Genomic DNA, 26,641 nt, shown 5'->3' with positions numbered 1-26,641 from the left:
GATGTTGACCCACGGGGCTACATTTTCTCTGTGCTGCTCAGTGAATTAGGCAGGCAACTGCTATTAATGAAAATGGGAGATCTGTATATCCAGTTCCTAGCTTACGGGGCTGCTAACATACCCCATAATTTGAGAGAATTATATCTTAAAGGCTATACTGTGATAGAGAAATCACTCATGATGAAACAATGTTTAAATGGTGGAAAAATCTTGGTTCTAATGTTAAATGAATTTCTCTAACACAGACTTTCAAGCAAGTATTACAGAATGAAAATTTCACACTTCAGAATACCTAATTTAAAATAACAGCTTATATCTTAGGCACTCTGGCTTACCGAAATGAGCAGGCCCATTTCTGTGAAGAGCCTGTCCCAATTCGTTTTATCTGGAATGTGCTGCCCTAGGACAGAACGTAAGACATCTACATTTACTTTTTTTAGTGAATATAATGATGATTATGAGTGGAATTTTTATGCTGCTTTTTGCAAGAAGAGGTGGGCATCCATAAAAATTCAAGTGACCCATCACCAATGCCATTATTTTAATTGACGTCTGTGAGCATATTTTCTTAGGTTGCATCAAGACAGACGAGGGGCCCTTTGTGCCCTTCTGACAGCGATGGCAGTCATTAAAGATTTACCAGGGTCATTAAAGTGAGAAATAGCAGTAATGCAGAGCTGAATATCACCATCCCATGTGGACTCAACTGAAGTGCAAAGAAAGCCAGCACAGAATTAGCTGAGATCCTGCACTGCCACCTTAACCTCATTGTTAAAAGTGAAAAGGGGGAGAAAATCACCAACTTGACTAAAACACATTAGAGTAACACATTCCACTTACATGTTGGGTATTGCCAGTAAAAGACATAACACACCCCTTCACGTTAAAGCACCACTTGTGCTTCCACATGGTACCAGCTATGATGAGAGCTGGCGGGGGAAACCCAGGTCACTGCATTAGTGTCAGCCCAGGAAACGTTTCTGTTGGATTCCCCTGGGACACTGCAGCAAATGCAGCAGGAGTTGGCACCTGGGGCACCCCTCATGGTGCAGGGACAGTGGAGGAGGACGGCATCCCATGGCACTGAGCAGGGCACGTAAAGGGAGACCTTGACGTGGAGCTGATGGGGAAGCCCCAGGGACAACCTGCCTCGCCTTTACTGACTGCAAGCATGCTCGACTGCAGCATGCGTGCAGGACGGGGTTAGCAACTCGTTCGTGCCCTTCCAGGGATCCTTGTTGAGAAACCAGCACAGTCCTGGCAGCATATCCGTTTTAAAAGGAAAGAGCAAGTACTGTGAGTCGGTAGGTTGTTAGCCCAGCCAAACCTGGTGTCTCTTTCCGCAGCATCTGTCTTCCTTCTCGTGCTCTTCTTTCCAAGCATGAACCAGATTTCTGCTTCATTATTGAATTTGAACTGAAAAAGCAACATCCCACCATATCTTTGAAATATGGTCCTTTTGTAGGCACTGTAACTATTTTTAGCAAAGACTGAAAGACACTAAGAGGCAAAGAAACAAACAGCTGCAGGTCTAATAAGGTTTAACATGTTCAACTACAAGCCTGATGACTCGTGACACCTTGCCAGAGCAGTTATATGTAAATTATTCTAAGGTAAAAAAGGAAACTATTTTTTAAATCATTATCACACGTGTGTTCAATTATTATAATACCTTGTGAACTGACATCACAAAAATCCTCGGAGAAAAGGTACAGGGGGTTTCTAACCTTGCTTTGATTATCCTGTTCATTATATCAAATGGAATAGGAAAGCGATCTCCTACGGGAATCAGTCACCGCTCTTGTTTCAATCCACCTCCTTTGATTTCCCAAGTAGCTCAGATTAAAGATAGACCTTCTCTTCCCTCTGATGTGGTGCCTCGCTGCGGAGCTGTGAGAAGGAGCGAGCAGCACAAAGCCCTTTGTCTGCCAGGGCTGCGCCAACCAGCCGACTCCTGTCTCAGGTACAGTGCCAGGCTCTTCCGAGGCGGAAAAAATGCCTCCGTCAGTCGCCTGAAAAATGAGACAACTAACAGCACCTTGTACGGGAAGGGAGAACAAAAATAATCACAGGTTAAAAAAAAAAAGCACAACACACATCACTGTGAAGATCACTCGGGGCACACACAGACACACACCTATATTCACAAGAAAGCCTCACGCAGCCGTAACACACAACGGCTGTGAACGCTCCGCTTGAGCCGATCACGCGTGAGCACTCTCCCTGCTGCACTATGGTTGTGTTGAAGCCGTGGGACTCTGATGTCGAGGTCCCTTTCAGGACAACTTTTGCCAGTCTTGCGTATCCCAGTGAGAAAAAACAGTATTTCTTGCTCCTATTGACTCACACCTGATATATCGGTCCTTCAGAGTCAGACATAATTACTGCATGATGCACAACAGTGAACATGCTTCAAACATATGTTTTACATGGCACAATCAATCACGATGCAACTAATAATGCTAATAGTTGGCATACAGTGACAATACATCCTTAGGCTTGTGCAGTGCTGAGATAATGTGTTTCCCAGGTCATTGGAGGCACTAATTTCACCTTCTGCCTCATGATACTTCCAAGGAGTGTGTTATCTCAGGGTAACACATGTTTGCTGGTACCTGACTGTTTAATTATCGTTCACAAAATTCCGAATCAGAATAATTGTCGTCTCAAGGTACTGCTGTGCACTGCAGGCTCCTCCTGATATAAGTGAACAAATGCAAGTTATGCAGCAAATAAAATGACCTTGGTAGAGATTTCTTCCCCAAACCAATGGCTTCTCACAACTTTGAAGCACAATCTGAAGAAGAAAAATCACAAATATTGTGATTCTATTTTCAGTTGAAAAATTCACAACAGTTTGCAATTTGTTTTTAATATGAAATTAAAACACCTGTCTAAGCAAAAGATGTCTTGTGGGAAATACACAAACCAAGATCTCCCAAAAGATTTTCACTAGGCCATTTCTTAGCAGTAGCGGATGTTTTAGTCTTTCTTAGTGAAACAAACACTCCCAAACTCTTTGGAATAAGGCTTTTACATGTGAGGTGGATGGGTTACAGATTTGGTCTCCAATCCAATGAAATAGTGATATAAGGTGGAGCAGCAGCAGCAGGACTGGGAAGGACCCACGTGGGAGCGGGTGGAAACACTGAGTGATGAGTGCCAAGCTTGAGGCACGGGAGATCCAATCCTGATTCTCCATAGAACCAGCACACACAGACACGAGTTTGCATCTGAACCCACTCTGTGTGCCTTGAATATCTGAATTACCAAGCATCTGTGGCAGAGGTCTTGCTACGTACAGCTAACTGGTTTTACTTTTCTTTCAGGAGAAATCTGATCTCAGAGTTGATGATGCATTTCCTCATATAACTCAACATCATAACTAAAACCATTCCTACAAGCAGTGGGATTTCTGATCAGTTGCTGTTTTCTGTCACTCCGTATCCCTGAAAAAGAAGCAAAGACTGATCCCTTAAATACCCACAGGCCTCCAAGTAACTTAAAAAAAATTTCAGTCACATCTAATTTTCAGTGCTATTTTTTAAACACTCAAATATTGTGACGGTAGAAACACTTAAGTATCCAGCCACATTTACTTACTATAAACGAGGAACTTTAGGAGAAATGAGGAACTTCATGGAAACATAGGTTTCAAATAATCTCTGCCTTGTTCTGAACTATGCTGCACCATCAGTTCTATTCTGACCCCTAGAGCAATTGGTCCTGACTTGTCGTGGGATGAAAATCCATCACTTGAATTGCTTGATATTTGGAATTGCAATCCATCATCCAAGCTACTTGATACGCAGCATACCAGACAATATCTTACCGTGAATCACTAACAAAAAGATGTGGAATAAAAAAAAAAAAACCCACAACAACAACAGAAAAAAAAAAACAGAGCCCTTAAGGACCAATAAAGGTTATTTAGTGCAGTCCCCAACTCTACGGCAGGATCATTAATATCTAACCAATCCTGAGACATGTTTGTGCAACCCATTCTTTTACATAGCCAAAACTGCCTGAGCTTAATGTCATAATGAGGACCCAAGGCACAGTGGCAGTTGTGACTAGCTAAAGGACAAAATGGTTAAGAAACTGGAAAAAATACTGATTAGCTTTTAAAAAGCAATAGTCACAACTTTTCTCGCCTTCACACACACACCCCTCCCCCTCCCCCCAGAATCACAATCAGGGTATCTTCTAGAGGCTTGAGGTACATGAGCCCTTTTAATAGAGTACTTATGAGTACACGCAACTTGAATTCTGATTTTTTTCCTGCTTGGATAGTATCTTTCAAGACATCTAAAGCAATCTGGACTTCTCTAAAAATTGCTCTTCTATTTAATCAATCCCTTTCTTTTCGTTGATATTTACAAATGTAACTAAAAGAATTTATGAGGATACCCAGTTCTACAAACTGGAATTTACTTTGGGCTCTATCGACGTTAGCAAGTAAATCAGCATAAAAGGGAAAGATTTTCTTGTGGAAACAAGTGTTTCTGAGGTCCTCATGTCTATGCTACAGGCATTTTGAAGTTTTTGCTTTGGCCTATGGTGAGTCTGACCACCTAACTGAACATCCCCATTGTGCACATGGCTCAGAGATGGCTCAAAAATAGCTGTTGGTTCAGACACGTTGTCCTCTCCAGCAAACACTTGAAGTAGTTTATTTTCCCTTTAAAGGAATCTAGTTCACATCCAGTAAAACTGCGCAGTGAACCATCTTGGGATACAGAGGGATGATCAGAGGGTGAACTGGGTCTCCCTGTTCACACTGAAACTGGACTGATCTTCCATCCCCAAAGGCAGGTATGCCTTCACCCCATGTTTGCCACCAGCAGTCACTCTGGCACACTGGGGAGCAAGTAGAAAAATGCTGGCAGTATCAAGTGTCACCATGAATGTGATCAACAACTGTCCAGTATTTTGTGATAGACTCCTTCAGGAATTACCTCCTCGGGAAACTGTCCACTTATAGACAAGCGAGAAGCTGTTTGTAGGTGCAATCTCACACACAAAATCTGAAAAATATAATCACATACTTTTATATTTTGGATGTATGTTTTTTCACCTCTAAAAGGTGTTACCACAACTTTCACCCACCTGTGATTTTTCAGTGTCGCTTTCCATTATGCTCTTTCTCAGCTACAAGAAAGGAGAAAAATTATGAGCTCTTTCATGAGGACGTAGCTTTATTTTACTCAGGATAAGAAATTAAGGATGCCAGCATGTGGTTTCTATTTCTGTTTATAAGTAGCCTCACAATAGCAGGTCAAAAGGATTAGAGGAAGGTCAGTGTTACCGTTTCTAGAGGAAACCAGTGATTGTACATTCACTTCAATGTTCTTGCTTTCCAAAGAAAGTGGAAATCTTATATGACAGGGTTTTCAAACACCTGCTCTTTTTCTTTTTTCCTTCAGTAATTGAAGTCAAAGAGAGAGTTGTGGAGTTAGTTAGCTCTCTTTTTTTGCTTTCATCCATGACATGTTAAATACTATAGAGAGAGGAAAAAAGTTAATTTGTTGTCTAATATAGGCCTTAAAATATATTTTTTTCTTGTAACTAAAAAGAAAAGAAACGATATCACTATAACACATATACTATTTAAGGCAAAAATACATGGAGGAGCTATAATATCTCTGAGCAACACCACTGTCAAATACTACAAAAGAGTAAAATGTTCTCTGTAGTTCAGTCTTTCCATTTTCCATTCTTTCACAACAGTCTGATCTTGCTGTTCACCAGCATCACAGGGAACAAAAAAAACCACACTCAATTCACATAGTTTACATCAGTTTATCTATTAACAACTTGTAAATAACTGCTAATCTGTGACCAATACATTCAGGATCAATACCGACGATAGAGCAGGTGAACTGCTATGCTGGGAACTCATAAATAACATTAATTTGCTCTCACAAACATCCACGCTTCATGATGCGTTGTTGATCCTTTTCAAGCTGACTACTCTTTTTAAAGTTTCCCTACAATTCCCTGGTTACCATTTAATGCAGTTGATGGGCTTCTCCCTCCTTAGCATGATGGGCATTCGGTGTGACATGCACATACAGCTTACACCTCCCTATTTTACCAGCTGTTATCCAGGCTGTTTTGGAAAAGGCTGGCTATGTGTGCACCCTCCCTGCCCAGTCACCCTATGCATCCCACTGCTGAAAGCATGTCAAGGTGGAGAAACTGCCTCCTGTACACAGCACTGAAACACGGGTAGAGAAAATGGGGCATATTTGAATTGTTCTGAATTGCACTGGGTAAGCCTCACTCTATCAGGACCTATTTCTCCTTTCAGGAAAAAAAAAAAAAAAAAAAAAAAAAAAAAAAAAAAAAAAGGACTGCAATGCTCCAGTTGCTTTTACTGCTTGAAAAATCATGTTCCCTTGAGTGAGAAGATAAGCTGAGAGGATTTTTAATTAAAACTCACTCTTCCTCATCTTTATCCCAAAAGTCTGTTTCATGTTAAAAGCCAATCTTTCTATCATTCCCTGACACTCCAGGTATGTCTTGCAGACTACCCGTTTGCTCTTGTTCATAAGGAAACTAGATTGCACGTACATAGTGTAAAATGGGATCTGTACATGACCAGACACATCCTAAATTCAACCATAGGAACACATCTGTAGCAGGTCGAAAATGATGGTCACAAATAAATCCAGTTCCATAGCAAGCTCAAAGCTACCCTTCCAAAGGCAACTTGCAAAGTATCTGGGTGCTCTGCTCCATAGTGAAAGCTTTCACGGAACCGCAACACCTTTTTTGTATGGATCCCATGGATGCATTTTACCGTGCTCACAGCTCTATCAACAAAAAAAGATAAAAAAAATGAGTATAAGTCTTGAGAAAATCTAGAAACTCATTTATCATTGCCTTTAATGGCAGTGTTTGACATGTAAATAATCTAGCTGTGTATTTTTTAATACAAGGAAGTAAAACGTAGCCTAAAAAATAACCAGCTGAAGCCTAGATAAAGGTCTGTGCAATTAAGCAACTCACTTAAATATGATGAACTGAGCATGTTCTGTTTGCCTTTTTCTTACAGCCTGTGTTTATACCAAGGGATTTTTGGAGGTGAGGAAGGTAGTAGGGCACTGAGGACATAATTCTTACTGCTTTTCTCTCTCTTCCATTTTTATCATAGGCTTTGTTTAGATGAGGCTTTGTCTAGATTGGTTGTTTTTTTTTTAATTATTATTTTTACTGCAATCTTGTTTATACTACAATTTTCCTGATTTTGCCCTGAACTCAATTGATTACTCATCATATTTTTATGACTTTCATTTGTAGAACTATTATCTTTTGATCTTCTGCTGTTTTCTCATATGTTTAAAGATTTCAAAACTAATTAAGATGATTAACTAAAAAAGACTAATTGCATTCATAAATGAGATGTGTCGCTTTTGATTAGCAGGTGGCTCTTTTCTGTTTTGGATACATAAAAGCAGATGGAAATGTGGCAGACTTAGCTATATTTAATCTGCCCACTTCCTTCCAGACTGCTTCACTTTCCAGTTAACACTGTTAATGACAATGAAACCTGTGAAAGCTTCATATTACCTTTTTTTTTTTTTCCTTTTGCTATTTCTCATTAGGCAATGGCCATCTCATTTGAAAACCCTGGCCATTCTTAACTGAGAGTTTCCAAATCGTTTTTTCTAAACATTTTGTGACTTCTACTCACAAACTTCAAGGTGTCTAGAAGGACAGAAGGAAAAAACATACTCAAAAATAAGAATTCTGTTAATGATTTTGGTGTGCAATGAACAGTATAAATATTTTCTAGTGGTGATTTTCAAAGAAAAGCTGTCTAAAAATACTCCTTTTGCTCTTAGATTCTTTTTTGCTGTACTTCAATATAAAAGCAGACATATAATACTTCTTTTCCTATATCCAAGATTTTTTCTGAGTATTGCCAGAAATGCTACTCTAAATCAGCTGCTTTGCTGTACTGTGTTTTCCTTGTATTTAGGCTTCTTTTTAACTCGTACTTCTTTTAACCTATGCATTTCTATTTCACTACTTACTCATTACTTAACCTTTTCTGAGCTGCCACTTTTGATGCTGCAAGTCATCCCCTCTCTAAATCTTGCCTTTTCCTCATGTAAGCAATTTTCTTGTTGACATACTAAATAAAACTTAGCCCACTTCAGTCAACATCTGCATATCTGATACGCATTGTTTTTGTAGTAATAAATAAAGAGATACCAAAAAGTAGACTGTTCTTTTTCATTTCCAGATATATAGTATCAGAGAAGAAAGAAAATAGTCAGATGCGTTTTGCAAGTTCACGAGTTCAAAGTGCTGGGAAAACTGGATCACATTTTCTTGTTTTTAGTTTTATACTGATAGTAACCTTTATAATTATCTGTGTGTGATTTATTTTTCAGTTGTTCTCAGTGTCTTGTTTCTTACTATTAAGCATAGGTATGCTAAATCTATAGCTTAATAGGAACTTGCTTACAGGTCTTAACGTACGTTCACATATTTTTTCCAGTGCTTCAGAATTACTTTTGAAAACATGTAATTGTTAGCCAAACATATTGAGAATAATGTCAAAAACCTATTTCTTTGGTGGCGCTGCCAATCTATGACAATTTCACCACTGCACAGGTCAGAACAACAACAAAAAAGTGCAAGTGCAGCCACATGACAGTATGGGAAATAAATAGTTCACAGAGGCCTGAGGAATGGTGGTAACATATAAATTTTAAATACACACACGTATTGTGTGCATGGACGTGCATGAAAACAATTTAATAGTTTAAGCACGTCTGGAGCCAGCTTCCTTTTCAGAGGTTACTTCTTACAAGAGAAGTTTGACATAAACCAAATGTTGACCACTCTAAGTTATAGTGCTTACTGTGTAAAACTGTGTTTTCTATACATTTAATATCAGAATAACTCTACAAAGGATTGTCTAGGATTTATGCAAGTAAATTTTTGTTATATGCGCCAAAATGACTTATTTGACACTATCTTTTTGATGATGCAACACTTTTGATTTCAGTGGAGGTATTCCAGAGTAAGAGAGAGGAGGGAAGGAAAAGAAAAAAAAAAAAAACCAAACAACAAAAAAAAAAAACAACAAACCACCCACAGACCATAGAGTTTAAATTGTATTGAAGTAAAAAATCAAGTTCTTCCATACCAAATTGTGGTGCTTTGATTGTCTTCAATGGATCTGATCACACACTTCTTTCTTAAAAATATAAGAAATTAGTATAGTTTTTGAGATGTCTAGCATCTTCATTTCTGTTGTGTGAGATAACCAAAAACTGGTCAAAGGATAATACATACAGGATGGGACACAACATCTGTTGCTTAAAGTAATAGTGAAAATGAATTAAAGTAATGGTGAAAGTGAAAAAAAACCAGGAAAACAAATCAATGGAGATACATAATGGGTGGCAATGGTGCAGGTTTCCACCTGCATTCAACAGCGACAAGGGTTAACTTCCCTAACTCTCACTCCATTTTATCTCAGTTCTTCTCTGTTCAAACGTACGCATTAAACAATAGGACTGAAATGCAAAGATGTGTAGCTTTTAAGATAGCAGTAATGAGAAAGTGTGTTAAGTTCCAATCACAAATGAAAAGGACTATGGCAGTCAAAATAAGAAGATGTGATACCAGGGAATTTTCTCAATTCAAGGCTTTTTTTATATCCAGCATATTATTGTGAATAATAGCATGCCAGAATTCTAAAACAAATCTGGATCTTCTTGACTTTACTCTTCATTAAGACATTTGTCTTCAGCAAAAAGTTTAGATGCATGAGGACTTGAGGATTTTCCAAGGAGTTCATGAGTGCAGCTACATACAGATGCTTATTTGTTGGTCAAAACACAAAACCTGGAAGGTATCTTTGCCAATAAATTTGAGTAAGTGCTATTAGTACAGATGCTATTGAATACTAGCATCCTGCATCATCCATTTAAAGCACTGTTATAAGGAACCGTATGACTCAGGGAATTGGTAATGGGATATAGAGCCTTTCACCTCTAGGTCAATAGTTATAATCTGAAACAGACGGAGAGAGCCCAGGAGTCAATGCCACATAATTCCCCTCTACTGACTTTAGTAAAATTAGTCTGTGGCCTCCAGACAATTTCTATAGACGAAATACTGTAACCACAATAGGCAGGAGAAAAATCACTGGCACTGGTATCTGGCACCGACAAGAACAGGAAAGCCAAGAAGTTGTCTGAGGGAATATGTGGTCCTTCTAAAATAAGTAAGTGGAAGTTTTTCAGTAAAGAAGCTAAGGGAAAACGGTTCACAGCAACATTTCTTCTTTCTATGGCACCGGCAACTCTCATAGACTTGAACCCATTTGAAATTTTAAGTGTTCACCACTCATACAAAATATCAGACAATACAAACCATGTGTCCCATAAATACTGAGCAAAATCCGGAACCTCTACACATCAGTATCACTCTGTACATGTCATCTTGGGAACATACAGTCTTCAGCTGCCCTGACATAGCTAGTCAAACCTGGAGACAGTTGTGCATCACCACCACGGTAAGAGGCATTCAGACTTATTTACAGATCTGCAAGCCAGCCTTTTGTTGGAAACTCCCAGCACAATGGGGATTCCAGTGATTTGCTCTATGTTCTGAGCTACATTTGTGATTGTGCAATCTCAATCTCTTGCTCCATTACACCCACCTCCACTCTCAAGGTAACAAGTTATACCAGACGGTCTTTCTCAGCGCTTTGAGTTGCAAAAATACTGAATACCACTGCTACTGCAGCAACAGACTTCCCACTATGAAGAGGCTAACAATGAATAAAAAACAAACATATAAAGGAAAAAAGCATAGATCAGTCATTCTACATTAAGCTGAAACATGGATAACCTCAACACCACAAAGAATATAAACAGATCAAAGAAAAAACACTAGGGTTACCTTTACCTGGGATACACGATACTGATGCTCAGCAACCTGCAGATGTGCTATTTAGGTGACAACTCCTCATCTGGTGAGCCCTTCTCCCATCTGCAATGTAGATAAACCAGCGCCAGGAGGCTTGAATTGCAGCAAGGTATACTGTGGACAACACGAAGCTGTGTAACAATGTGATTTTTCAAACATAGAATCATAGAATCGTTAGGGCTGGAAGGGACCTTCAAAGGTCATCTAGTCCAACACCCCTGCAAGGAACAGAGATATCTCCAACTAGATCAGGTTGCTCAGGGCCTCATCCAACCTGGCCTTGAACGTCTCCAGGGATGGAGCATCCACCACCTCTCTGGGCAACCTGTTCCAGTGTTGCCCAGATCCACGTAGTTTGGATCCTTTCTGGAAAGAGGATCTGGACTAGTTTATTCTAGTGTTAACTGTGAAACTCAAAGAACAAGTGACTCCATTCACATGCTGAGAGTCCTGTTAATCTTTAGCTGTGATGATATCGACAAATCTATAAAACTGAAAAATACCTGACTACCTCAGGGCACCATGGGCAATGTATTAATCACCAGAACAAACGTATCAGACACTCCCCTACAACCACATGGATGAACATTTACTAACACAAACAGTAGGATTTAGTTTGAATTTGTGATGCCTACTTGACGGTCTCATACTCACTCTAAGAATACCACTCTGTACCAGCCAATACAGATGTTCTCCTACAACATTTAAAGAAAGTTCTGTTTCTCTTCAGTTTATAAATGCTCATATGATCAGAGATACGCCAAAACAGGAATCATGAATTTTTAAGAAATTTTTTTTTTCCTTCATAAAACCTTGTTACCTAGATTACCAAAAGACAGAGCTTGGCATTTAGCTTAGAAATAAGACAGGTTGGTCCTTTCTACCTTCCACAGCATTTTTATCCCCTTTAAAGTGAGACATAAAAATATTCAGCAATTGGAGGAGCCATTGTTAATGTTTTTCTTCATTTCTAGTGTTTTTTTTAACTCATCAGTTATGATTCAATTCTTGTGAATCACGCATATAAGTAAAATAGATGGAAATATTTTTGTTAAGTGGAGATTAAGCTTTAACTAACTTTTCTTTCCCCACCCATTGAATATGAAAATATTGTTTTGGTGATGAAAAAAGTATGTTTTTCTATTTTCAATATTTTTACCTAGTGTATGCTATCCACACAAAGATGGGCAGGTCTCGCACTCAGAAATAGTTTTCCTTAGAACAGTACAAGAAATTAATTTTGGATTGACTAGTGGGTTTTGAGTTTTTAAAATTCCCTTTAAAAACGGAGTTGAATTAAATAGAATAATATAAGTCCAAAATGAAAAACATAAAAATAACTGTAACACTTTCTAGGTGGGTTTTTTCTACCCACTCCACCCTTCATTTTGGAGCAGGCAAAGGTGAAAAGACATAGGGACAAAAATAAATTATTTGAACCTGACATGATATCAGCTAGTTTCAGTCAACTGAAGAGGCATTTGTCTTTCTCAGCTCTCGCTCTTGCTTTTGTTTGGTGTGGGCAGATTTACGATGTCAAAGCCAAGAATTTGGCACCTGTTTTCCCATCAGTTTTCAATGAGAACCGAGCATCCAAATCCTCCTTGGACAGCTTTTAAAACAGCAGCCCTAACTTCTTCATTATGCTTTTTGGGTAATACAAAAGAGGCCATTCCAGCTCTCAGAGTTTCCAGCCATCTGTAGAGGCAGGATCTGGCCCATCAGTAGAGCTGTTTCCTCAGCCTGTTACCCTAATCCCTGGCCTGTGACAGAGCAGAAGAGGAAGGGAGGCAGAAAGGAAAGGAAGGCAATGAGAAACGAAAAGGAAAGCAGAGAGGTAGCTGGCTCTCTCCCACCACTGGTGCATCCTTGCTGAGCGGAGGGACATTGTTCCCAGAGATCAGCGTGATTGCATTTCCCACATGCATTTACCTAAACCAAATTACTAGCTGGTTTGTGGGTTTTTTTTAAAGCAGTCCCTTTTGATATCCATAATCTCCATGAAGATAATTCATGGTGTTCTGTATAACATTATTGGGTTGTAGAGCAGAGCTGGCTGAACTCACTGCAAGGGGCACCAGATTAAATGCAGGTAACAGTTATGAATCGTTAGTTGTAATTTACTGACTGCGGCGGGGGGAAGACAAAGGGGTATGGTGTGGTTTTCACAGCATGAATTAGAGTTCTCTGGTGAAATGAGGGTGCTTTGTGCTGATTAAATTATAAGAAATGTGCACCTGGGCCACATAAAGACCCGACGTTCTCTCCCTATAGTTTGACTGATAATATAAATGATGTACATCATAATTTCTTCAACATCTGAAAGTTTAATACATGTAATTGTGAGCTGCTTTTCTTCTTTGAAATTGCAAACACAGCAAAATTGCAGGCTTGGTGCGACTAATGAGTCAGTGTTGGCCTGCTATATCTGTATTACAATGCCCATACATACAGAGAACCATGACACTCCAGTTTACCATCATTATCTATTTCCTTTTGAGTCATTTTCACAGCTGAATAGCTCAGAAGGAGGCTGGGTCAAGTAGCAGTGGAGAAGTTGCATCGGTAGCTTTTAATGGAGATGAGTTTGGTATGATCTCAGCCATGTAAAACATAGTGTTTTGCATGATATCTGAGGGAAAAGGCGCTTACACAAGCCTAAGGTCTAAATGTAAAAGCAGAAGATCAAACATTAATAGATAAATGCAGAAAACTAAGCATGTCATATAGCAGGGCACAATTTTCCTCTGTCTATACCTATAGAAGTTTAGAATACAGTATAGAAAGGAATTCAGCCAATTTTGCTAAAATAGCAGCTGTATAAAAATACTTTAATACACACCAAAAAAAAGGTCAGCACTTCAATTGTTAAAGTACTCCATTGTCAATGATTTCTTCTTTAATCTTTTCATCACAACTCCAGAATCTGGGATGTATGTGTAGACAGATTATCCCTTTCAGATGGTTTAAATCTGAAAAATTGTGTTGAACTAAAAAAAAATAGATGTTCTAAACTGGAGGTTACCAGCATCACTTCATTTATTAAGCAATTGAAAGAAAGTTACTGAAAGAATGTATTACTACTTTAGAAATCAAATGGGGGAAGCTGATACAGCTGAAAAGTAATCCATAATTACTAGGGTCAGAGAGAGAGTAATATCCATTTTTATGAACATTACAAAAAAGAAATATTGGGGAAAAAATCCTTTGAAAGGATAACCTGCAGTCTATAGGATATACTTGCACAAGAAGGCACTCCTGAGGAAGGGCTTGTTTGGTTCAATGTTCACTTCTGGTATTGCATACTTGATTTCTCTATCATATTACATTTTTTTGAAAGCACGTAAAGGGATAAGTTCTTTATTAATGTTCATGCTTTGTTATGCAGATCGCAGTGTTTGTATGTTTTTCACAGACAAAGCTCAACTGAATACCGTGCTGTTACTCTTGAATTGCAATTCAGTTAGATGATACCGATCCCTTATTCACCTTGAAAAATCAGCTTTGAAGAATTATTGGAGAGAGTGATAGAGAACAGCTCAGATAAAAGTCTACCAAACTGACTGCTACTCCAGGCCAGATGTCAGTAGACCACAGCCTTCATTAACTGTAGGATCAATCTTGATGGGCACTGTTTAATCTTGGAGAGGATGAACTCTTTCAATCAAGCTCGTACTTTCTCTTCTAATCTTAAGAAAACACATTCCTCTAAATCAAAGACCTGGAGTAACTATCACACACTATCACTGTGATATACAGGAAGAATTTGATTAGGTAGATAGAGAACATACACCATCGTTAGTGTAGGGATTATGACAAGTTGTTGGGCATTGAAATATTACCTTCTGCCTGGGGACAGATTTGGTATCTCCATTTGTACTGGTTTCAGCTGGGACAGAGGTGGCTCTTTTTAGCAGCCAGAAGAGCTCATGTTTTCAGTTTAGCTTGAGACTCATTATAAGAAGAATGTTGACAGCACACTGATGTTTATATTTAGCACTGAGCCTCCAGGACTTTTCAACTTGCCATATTCTTGCCAGTGTGCAAGAGCACAACAGGATAGGGGGGAGCATGGCCGGGACAGAGGGTCCACAACTTACCTTATGATTTGAACTTAGACTTAGGACTGAGGGCCAAACTGGCCAATAAAGTATTCCATATCATGCAATATCATGCCCAATATAAAGATGAAGGTTGACTGGAAAGAAGGGCCTTTGCACTTCCGGGGCTCTCGCAGTGCTCTCTTGCTCTCTTTTTGGGCCTCTCGCTCATCCGGGATTGCAATGTCAGGATTTATCTGTGTCAGAATTGTTAGTCCGGGACAAGATGGGCCTTGGTCAAAGGGTGGTGAGCAATTACACAGTACATCACTTGTTTGTGTGTATTATTGACATTCTATATATATATTCATATATTATTAGTAGTAGTATTAAATTGTTCTTATCTCAATCCACGAGTCTCCTTCCCTTTTCCCTTTTAATTCTCTTCCCTGTCCCATGGGGTGGGGGAGGGTGAGCGAGTGGCTGTGTGGCCTTTAGTTGCTGGCCGGGATAAACCACGACACCATTGCAAAGAGTCTCACAGTAGATAGTAGTAAAATGCATAATAACAGGCATATCATAATATTATCCTGTATGAGAATGAGCCGCTAGTGTTATTGGTGTCACAAAAAAAGAGAAAGCATACTCAGATTATGTTTCAAATTTTGCTGATGTAATAGTAAAACTTCTCTCTTCAAAAGCAAAAATTTTCTTCTCTGAAGTCAAACCTTCAAGGTGATGAAATTATTTCAACATAACTTCATTCTACTAAGAAAAGGAATACAGCATATTTCAGCTGGCACAAGGGCTTATCATCTTTTCTTCTCTGAATAAAACTGAAAGCCATTATTTCCTCCATAAGACTAAGTGAAAATAAGTGAATATGAGAAACTGCGCAGGTTGGAGTTAAGACACTACTACTATTCACTCTCTCTCCCCCCAGTATAAGCTGTAAGCACTCATCATTTGGTTGATCACTGATTGATACTAAGGGAGCAGTTCCTTTTAGAGCAGAGCAGAGACATTGGGGCTGTTCAGCCTGGAGAAGAGAAGGCTCCGGGGTGATCTTATCACAGCCTTCCAGTACTGAAAGGAGGCCTACAGGAAAGCTGGAGAGGGACTTTTTACAAGGATGTGTAGTGATAGGACAAGGGGTAATGGCTTTAAACTGAAAGAGGGCAGATTTACATTAGATATAAGGAAGAAATTTTTCACTCAGAGGGTGGAGAGGCACTGGAACAGGTTGCCCAGAGAAGTTGTGGATGCCCCATCCTTGTCAGTGTTCAAGGCCAGGTTGGATGAGGCTTTGAGCAACCTGGTGTAGTGGAGGGTTTCCCTGCCCATGGCAGTGGGGTTGGAACTAGATGATCTTTGAGGTCCCTTCCAACCCTAACCATTCTATGATTCTATGGCCCATAGAAATCCCTAGATGAGCACTCTGATTAGTGCAGAAGGACAGGAGTTGCAGATTGCATTGATTCTCTTCTGGTCTCTCAGAAACAGCTGAGAGACAACATACTAGTTTGGAGTCTGATTGCCTTTTTTTCTTCTGAACTAGATAGACAAGTACAAAAAAACCCCCACCGTTTCTGAGCAAGAGTTTGTTAAATATTAAAACTATTTCAGGTGAAGGATGCTTTCATTGTCTGAAGTAAGGAATTGGGACCTTGCAATATATGGTCATGGCAGCTCAACCACTCTCTAGGTGTAAGAAGGCATCGCTCTTCTAAACTTAGAAAAAGGCTTACTCTTACACAGAGCTTATTTCTCATTGCTTTTTAGGCTGCTAATAAAGGTAAAACAATCTAGGGAAGCAAAGGAGACAAAGGACTATATCAAAGCCTGAAGAATTTTTCCACAAGCTGGAAGTTTCCCCATACGTAACAGATCATGGTATCAGTGATTTGATTTCACAGAGCTTGCCAGGACTCAGTCTTCCCCTGCCAGGAATCTGCCACAAGAGTAAGCATGCCTACACTGTCACTTGGAAAATAAACATTTTCAGTCTTCCCTGACAGCGACACCAGTCTGGATAAAAGCGTTAGACTCCAGCTAGTGCTTCGACATCTATACTTTTTTTCAGGTTATGAGAGATAATCAGAAAAAATAAGCCAAAGTAACATATATATGTATAAAGTGTCAGAAGAAGCTGTTGGAACTAGGCTGGTGCTGAGAAGAAATCATGCACTGGACACAAAGACCATTGAGCCATAAACGAACAAAGCAGGAGGACGCAACTGCTTATTTATTAAGCAATGCTCTGCCTCCGTTACTTGTAGTGCATAGTATCTCATGACAGTCTCACTGGGACTATTACCAGAGCAAATTACTGCTGGATGTGAATAAATATGGAAAACTCTGGGTCTAAGCTTTTAAGTGGTTCTTTTTTTAATGTTTTAATGTGTTTTAAATTGTTTTTATTGTTATGCACAGCTACATTATAGGGGCAACTCTGTATAGATAAAGCTGAGCCGAGCTCTCTGTTGAGAGGTTAAGGCTTGTAAGTGTTACTAATTAGGGAGGAAGACAGAGAATGAGTTATGTTTCCTTAGTTAAGGAAAAGGAAAGGGACCTAGCTGTTGTTCAGCATTACATGAAATCACTTCTGCATGGTAGAGTTTAAAAATATCATGAAACACAAGCCCTGGCTCTTAAGCTGCATTCTGCCCTACCCAATAGGTGCAGAATCACAAAAAAGGCAGGTTTATACCAGGCTATTTCACATTTCAGAAGAAAGCTTATCTATCATAAAGGTTGTGTCAGTCTCACAAGAAGAGAGGCTAACACGAGATTTCTCTGTCAGAATCCAGCTCAATGAATCAAATGTCAGCGTGGAGGAGGATGTGATGAGAGTGCAGAGGGTACGGAGAAGGCAAGAGGTGATACACAAAAGCTGAAAAGTCTATTTTGTGAGGTCAAGGAGGTGACAGTCAGGACCACTGAATCAGAATAGTCTTTTCGGGTTGCAATTCTCATCAGGGTGAAGGATGGTCTCTTTTCAAGAAAAAACATTGCAACGATTACATGGTACAGCTGGTACGCAACTGTAACTGGAAATGAGAACAAAAATTCACCACTGCTTACAATAACCTGTCCTTACAATATCAAAAATCAGTGAGAATATTTGGAACTTAGAGTATGTTTCCTCTGCTGGCTCTACACAGTCTCGTTAGACAAAAGGCCAATGCCTGTTACTCTACAGGTTATATTCGGCATAGGCTGACATCTTCACCTTGTACCACTTTCAAGAAAATCAGCTGCTAACAAAGTGAAGAAGAAACTTATTAAAAGGCAGTAATGAAGAAGAAACATGTTAGAGAACAACACAGAACAGTGTATTTTCAAATCACAAGTTAACTTAGTAGGTTGAGACTCACCTCTAAGACAAACACCCAGATGTGAAATCCTATTCCTATTAAGGTGACAGAGACTAGGATAATTTACAGAGGTGAACACAGAGGTTACACCCCTGACAGCTCTAGATTGCTTTGTCTAAATTAATAACAACTCTGAATAAAAGGCATCTAGTCCAGCTATACGGTCGCACACTTCCATTAGTGTCACTGGCCTCCCAGGGGTCTCTTCTCGTACTTAGTAAGTTTATGGACAAGACATAAATGACCCTATATGCATCAGCTGGGCTCAGTGAGCATCTCCCTTTCTCCTTCTCTGATATCCATCAAAATTACTCCCTGTGATTACCCTATGGTCATGCCAGAAATGCAGTCATACCTTGAAAACCGGCCTAGCAACTAATCCTGGAGACCTTATTGACGCAAGCAGGCTTGGTGTGAAACAGAGGCACTGCAGTTGATGAGGGTATTGCAGCCGCATGTGTAAGTGGCACAAGTGCCTCTTGCAGACAGATCCCTACTGGTTTTCACTTAGCTTTTCCTTTTTGCTGCTCAGCATGCAGTTGGTTTAAGAGAAATAAGGGGTGTGCGTGGTGAAGCCATATACAGTGCGTGTGAAATAATAAAGCTCTTACCTGCACTCGAGTCACAGAGAGGCATTGCTCCTGTCGTGGAGCTCTGGATTCAGTGCCGAGCTCGACCTCAGGGATTCTTGCTTAACCCAGGATGGGGTCACCTAGCTGCCTGGGGAACACAGGTAACTCTGGAACACAAATCGACACCATCTCTGAGAACATGTGCTAATGTTATGGTTAGATTTATTTTGCCACTGTGACTTCAAAGATCAAATAAGCAACAAGAGACGTTTTCAAATGGATGCTTCTCAATTATATCAAAATTCCTATTCTAGAGTTGTCCTTGGGTTCTTGAAACTTGCAGTAAGGAGATTCATTCAGGAAGGCAACTGGGAAAACCATATTTTTCAAGTACATGCATTTGCTGCTCATGAAAACTAAGTTATTGAGTGACAAGTTAGAACCAGAAATTCAGGAGAAATTGAGCTTGGTTACTTCCAACCACAATTCTGCTGAGGGACGCTAATTACTCTTCAAAATCCCCTCTTCTCATGGGGTCACCAGCTTGTCTGCACAGTGGCTGTTAACTGCATCACATGGCTTGATGGGTTTATGATGTGGACAAACACTCATTAAAGAGTAAAACATGTCTATCGAAACTAATTTCCAGTGTGACCTATGCCAGGATTAAACTGAGGTCTACAAAGGTGAAAGGAGAGTGTATCAGTCAACTGCACCTTATAACTACTCTGTCAGCCATAGAGCACATATCGAACAAAATTAAGTGCTAAATCAACTTAGCTATACGCACAAAATAATTAAATGGTATTTATTGATTTGTATTTTCATTGAAAGGGAAGAAAAAAGACAATCAAGCTGTTTTGGTGCTGAAGTTTCAATATGTTGGTCTCATATAGGCTATAGCTTAGGATTTTATTAACACTAAAATAAAACCTTGCAGCCTGTAAATATTAGACTTTCTGCTTTCTACAAAGGAAAAAAAAAAACCAACCAGTATAACAACGTATCCATTTAGATGGATATATGCAGTAGATTCTGAAATAATCCTCTTCGGACACTTATTCCAGGATTTCAGAGTGCCTACTCATTTTAGATTGTGGCGCATGTAAGAGACTAACTAAATTGAAATAAAAGGCAATATCCATTTGAAATTAAAAGCACTAATATTAACAAGTGCAGTGTCAAAATACCTGTCTGCACTGGAGGAGGCAGAGAAAGCCTCAAAGGGAAAACTTCGTTGAATGGCTTAACTAAAACAGCTTTAAAACAATCACTAAAGATACACTGAAATCTAACATTATTAAAATTGTTTCATTATAAAAAGAAAATATCAGAAAAAATCAAAAAGAACATATTATAACAGTAATTTGTAAGATAACAGTCTGTTTTCTACTATAGAAACAACTGTTTGATAATAGCATTTTACAAATAGCTTAGCTGATTTATTGAGAATTCAGCAGTGGAAAGAAAATGCCAGGAAGAGGTAAACTCACTTCATCAACACACCAAACTCACAAAAATTATGTCATACTCCATGTCCCATTTAAATATGACAACAAATACTGCAAGATTTTATGGAAAAATCTCCTCTTTCCCAAAGGAGTTAAAAAAAAAAAAAGCCACAGTAGAATATCCAGTGCAGTAACAAAAACCAGTATGAGTTTACAAAGAGTAAGCCTTAGGAACATTATTCCTCAGCCATTTAAATAACTTTATGCAAGTCAAGTAAGACAACTTGAACACATAAGAAATGTGGTGACTTATCTCTGATAGTTATCAGAGATATATGGCTACTTAGAAGTGAGAACTGGAAACTGATCAACAAAACCAAGGAAAACACAATTATATACAAGCAGATCCCCTTAGGTAGTAATATATAAAATATATAGATAAAATAATATGATATATATTCTATAAAAATATTCTCAATATTAACAAATATTTAAAAAGTGATGAATCTAATTTACATAAGCTTGGTCAGGAGCATTGTCCTAAATCTGTTATGTCTGGGGATTAAGCACATGATGCCTTTCCATTTCTTTCATCCTGTTCCACTGTTTTATTGTAACTTTTGCCTCTATTTCCCCTGGCATGATGGGCCTCATGCTGGACTTGCTGGTGAAAGGAACTCGTATTCCACAGCTGTAGCATCTGGAAGAACTATCCTTGTGAATAATAAACTTTTTGTTGAAAAAATAAAAACCTATCAACGAGCTGCAGTTCCTAAGATTTTTCTTCCCCACTGCTTGGGATTAGTCATGAATAATGAAAACTTTCATACAATCAAAACAGCAGAACAGCTCACTGTCTTGACTTTAGCAATTAAAAAAGTGGGGGTTTTTTTCAAAAATTTGTAATACTTTGGTTAGGCACAGTTTTGCTCGGTGTGTTTTAAATTCATTGCTCACATACTAATTCTGCAGAAGCTGTACACATACCCTGAAGTCTAGAAATACACTGAAGTCTCTGACTTCAATGCAAATGAAGCATGTTTTTGGATGGATACTGTATAAAACAGGTTATCATTGTGAATACTCACAATTATGAATTCAAAACTCACTTCTCATTTTTATCCCACAGAATTAGCATAACATTTATTGCTCCAGTGAATATTCCCTTTATATTCTGTAGAATATTCATGGAAATTAAATGGAAAAGAGGTACAATCAGCTTCATTAAAAATTCAAATGAATGTTTTCCATTTTTGGCAGCATTCCTCACACATCATTAAAAACCAAAACAGTTATTCCATGAGAAATGTAAGTATAAACAAACAAACCAACCAATTCCCTGTGACTCTCCCTCCCCATGACCTGCCATTGGAACAGTTCCCTCCTGCTTCACATGCTCACTCCAACTCCTTCTCTCATTCTCCCTGAGGAAGGTCCCTGCTCCCACCTTCCGTCCTCCTCCTCCTGTCCCCAGGGACAAGGAGGAAGATGCCTTGATGAGGGATAGAGGTGCTGCCAGGTGGTGACATGCTCCATGGAGCAGCACCCATTTCCAGGAACCGCATCCCTTTGGGACTCGCTGCTCCTGAGATATTTTGTTGACATTGGCCAGCATATGCATCAGCTTTCAGGAGCAGGAAAGAGGGTGGAGGCTGACGAGGTGATTGCATAAAACAAGCTAATGCCAGAAGGAACCACAACCCACTCCTCCATTACTCATTTCTTTCTCACCTGTCAGATGCATGTCATGTACAACAGGAAAGTGCCTTATAATGGCCTAACTTTACGATGGAGTAAGATTTTCCAAAAGGAAAAAGGCCGGGGCACAGGGGTTGCTGTCCCATACCCTGAAGCAACAAGTGAGGATCTGCGCAGCATCAGAGAGCACAAGGAGCTGCTACCAACAGCAGCAGCGAAGAAGGTGTCCGTGGGGATCCAGCAAGGTGCAACATGAGTCCAGTGGCACAAAGTACATGTGTGGGGCAACACCTGGTCCTTGACACCTCATTTGTAATTTTAGGGGGTGGGGAGGAAGCATCAGTTAGAGGGAAGACTGATTCTGACTCTTATGCAGTTTTTTCAGGGTTAGGCATGTGCCTGAGGCTTTCATTTACATTTGCTCACCATTTCCTCAGTGTATCTCTCTGTTCTATAAAGTATTTTGTTTCCCCTACTGAAAGAATCTAGCATTTGTTGAGTACAAGCACACTTAATACTCCTGGAAAAGTAATGCTGTCATTGCATCCACTTTGATGTGACTGCATCCCCCAAGAGCATCTTTTGCATGAAGCCCTGAGGAGATTGTAATCAACTTTGCTAATGGATAAAAAAAAAAAAAAAAAGAAAAAAAAGACGTGAGCTTTCCAAAGAGTGTTTTGGTTATGTAAATTTAAGAAATAGGCATAAAACCTCTTACAGAGACAGCTCCAGAAAGATGACTTAAACCAATCCAATTTAGACTATTCTTTATCCCGGAGAGTCACTCTTAGAAAAAATGGGTTGAAAAAAAAAAAAAATCCAAACCACTATTTTTAATACTCCAAAGCTCTGGAGAGCTCAGTCCAGTGTTCTGGGTTGGCTACCTTTCCTCTTTTTAAGAAGAGTGTTTAGATTTTGAAGATTCATAAACTTGTGTACAAAAAATATGGAGGTTTGGTTTGAGTTCTGCAGGAAAAAGTCTTCACATACTAGTTCGAGGGAACAATGTGAACGCCTCAGTGCATACAACAAAGACCAAGGAGATAACAGCTAATCCTCCATGACACATGCATCTATAAAAATAGAAGAATTCCATAATAAACCACAAAAAAGTCACTACAGAACGACATTCTTTCCCTTACCAAAAAAACAACAACAAAAAAAAAACAACAAACAAAAATAAAAAACCTACACAAAGAAAACAGAAAAAGAACCTCTACCCCAGTAAAAAGACAGGCATTTAAACTGGAAATATGTTTAAACATAGTCTTTAACTGGCCCTGAATATATAGCTAAGAAAGTAATCGGCAAATTATCATTACCATTTCCCAGAAAAAGAGTATTACAAAATAGAAAACCCAATTCACTGAATACACAAGAGTGAACGATGAGTTTCAGCCAGTTGAGTTCCTCCTGGCAAACAAAGAGTAAATATTGGAAACAACAGGAAAATATTTGGTTAGCTTTTAAAAATGCAAGAGCATAGCATTTACCACACAAGTGTACGCTACAGAAAATATGCAATTTTAAGGCTTCCTCACTCTAAATTTTAGAGCTTTTATAACAGTATGAGCCGATACGCAGGTACATAAACATCTATATAAAGTCATAATATTTTAGCATAGTAGTCTGTCATTTATGCTTAAAACAACTAGAATCGCTATAGTTGGCACAAATACCTAAGTATTATGTTACTTCATACTTGATTTAGAAGTAGATCTCCAAGATGAGTAACGTAAGCTAAGGAGTAGAGATCAGACTTTGGGTATAGAACAGCGTTTTCAAAATGAGGCGCTCAGATTAATGGGATGTGAAAGAACTCACTGTCTCAGTATCTTTTACTTCATTGTCTACACAGTAATACCTGTTTTAATAGACATTTTAATAATTGATCACCTCAGTTTTACTGCTTTTTTGCAAGCTCCTCATAACACATAAAACAATTGAACACACGTACCTATAAAAATATAGCCAACATTGATGCATGACACCAAACCAGACCACAGTATGGGTCTGTTTATCTTCAAATAATGTGAACATACAGATCTCTACCAACATATTCACTCCAGCAGAACAAAGAACAGAAACGCAACAGGTTGTAAGTGGCAAAATAAGGGGCAGTGTCAAGTCACCCTAGTGCTTTTCAATTTACATGTTTTCCAACTTCTGTTACTTATACTGCTTTCCACAAGAATGGCAAAACTAACTTTTCATATCAGCAGTTTACCTGTACCAAACAACTTGAAAGCCCTGCCACCCCAAAGAGGTTGGATATATGAAATAATGAGGTCTGGGGAAGTGGCACATCCAGTTTCCTGTATAAGGGAGAGGAAAAATGATGTGACATCTTATCCTGATCAAAATCAAGTCAGCTTGGAAACCAGTTCAGCCAATTACATGCACTATTTGCTGAACACGGAATGTCTCCTCTCGTCTTTCCCAGAGTGACGGGACCACACAGTCTGGAGACACCGGTGTGTTTCTGGGTGCAGAGCAGGAAGCAGCAAAGAGCTACTCTTCTAAACTGGCTCTGTGCCACCAGGATGTTCTCCACAGACAAGTCATCCCTCTCTGCCTTCAGCCCCACCTTTCATAATCTCAGTGCACACAGATCCGCTTTAGTTACTTCTACCTGCATACTTATTTCTGCTTAAAATACGAAATGTTAGAACACCTCACATAACAATGCAGTTTCTACAAAGCAACTTGATGAAGGCCACTATGTAAAACCACAGCTTGGCCTTAGTAGCCATGAAAGGCTGTCAGTGATCCATCTGAAATGTCAATACATCATTTCAAACGTTCTTACTCAGAGTTGCTTGACGCATCCGAAGGCAGCAAAATCAAAGGGATTACTATCTCTTCTTCAGAAAAAAAGAAGTGAAAATAGAAAGGCAATTAAGTCTCCCCCTAGAAGCAGCCCATTCACATTAAAAGGGTATACTTCAAAGGACAGTGAAGAGGGAGACAATGTGTGCTTCAGACAAGTTGAATGAAGAACCTAGGACAGAGCGATAGGTCCATCGTGCAGGAAATCCAGTACTTGAAATAAGAAGAGGTAAAAACTGGGAAAGAGCTAGAAGCTGAAACAGTTCTCCAAGCGCAGTGCCCACGTGAGATAAGAGCACCCAAAAAGCACAGTACTGGCAAAGGCACTCTCATCCTCCTCTTCTGCGTGATTACCTAACAGCTGTTTGCTTTGGGTCTCATCAAAATATTAACTGCAAAAAGAAAGGACAACTCAACCAGGAGGTGCAACTGATGTCAGTCTGGAAGCCTGGAAACAGATTACAAGAAAATAAAATTCAGCAGTGCTTGGGAAGGGAGATTTCTTCAGACATCTCTTGGCCCCAAGCAGAGAGCAAAGATCTCGTATTGTATTTCCAGCCTCCTGCGATGGTACCATCATTACTGATAGCACCCATGGGCTGGCATGGGAGGAGCTCTGTATTTCTGAAGATATTCCCCTAATGCTGCAATCCATTTCACTCTTCTATGAAGCCCCACTCTGCTAGACATTTTTGTGTCTTATTTTCTCCGACAAGCCAGTCAGGAGCATAGTGGGGACATACATGCTGGACCTCTTTTGGCAATACCTCCTCTCTCTTTGAAAGCATCCAGGACTGTTGTCATGTCAGATCCACATAGATGAAGAAAAGCAAACCTGGGCCCTTCAACCTGATTGGTCAGCTTAATTTCAAAGAGCTTTTCTAGCTGCAGATTGTCTTCTAACAAACAGGAAAGTCCCTGGGTAAAATAAAAATCGTACACAGTAAACATCCAGAAAAATCAAACAAAAAGTTTCCCTTCGGCTTATTTTTGCACGGGTTTCTATGTACTTCCACAAAGTTTGATTCCACTGAAATTCATGAGTCCAGCAGTCAGCTGCCGTATGAATGTCCTGTGGATATTTGGTAAAGGATGGGAAAAATGGGCATGGAGGAAGCAAATACCATGCAAAAGTCTCTATTTCTGGTAAAACTACTCTAGTAGTTTATATTGCTTGTCATTTTTATCTGTGTATGAAACGATCTTTGGCTTTCATGTGTGATTGATGAGATTGAATACTTCTGGATCATATAGCACTGTCTGTCACGCTGCACGGGTATTTTTATATTGAAACGATACTGAATCAACAAGAAAATCTCCATTAGAGCTAAATTTCACAAGCACTTCCAGGAGCAAAAAAAAAGGAAACAAAACCATAAAACACTGTCATACACTTCAGACAATTAAATAAAGGTTGCACAATTTTTAAAAAATAATCTTCGAGAAGTGGAGGAGAAAACAAATTGATATATTAAATACAGGCATCCATATACGAAATGTGTATTGTTTGCTGTTATTGAATACTTATGATCTAGGAAAAACATGTTGTCTTTTAAACTTCATCGGACAGTTTTAAGCACAATAGTACTTTTGCTCCTGCTCTTGTTCTGTTTGTCATACAACATTTTTTCCTATCTTGAGAATATCTATTATCCCACGCTATGAAAAGTCTCCAATATTTTTATTTTTCTTTTGAGTAGGGAGACTACTAGAAA

The sequence above is a fragment of the Tauraco erythrolophus genome, chromosome 1, assembly GCF_009769465.1.
Source record: "Tauraco erythrolophus isolate bTauEry1 chromosome 1, bTauEry1.pri, whole genome shotgun sequence".
Taxonomy (NCBI): Eukaryota; Metazoa; Chordata; class Aves; order Musophagiformes; family Musophagidae; genus Tauraco; species Tauraco erythrolophus.
The sequence above is the reverse complement of the archived record's forward strand: the minus strand, read 5'-3'. Positions refer to the sequence as shown.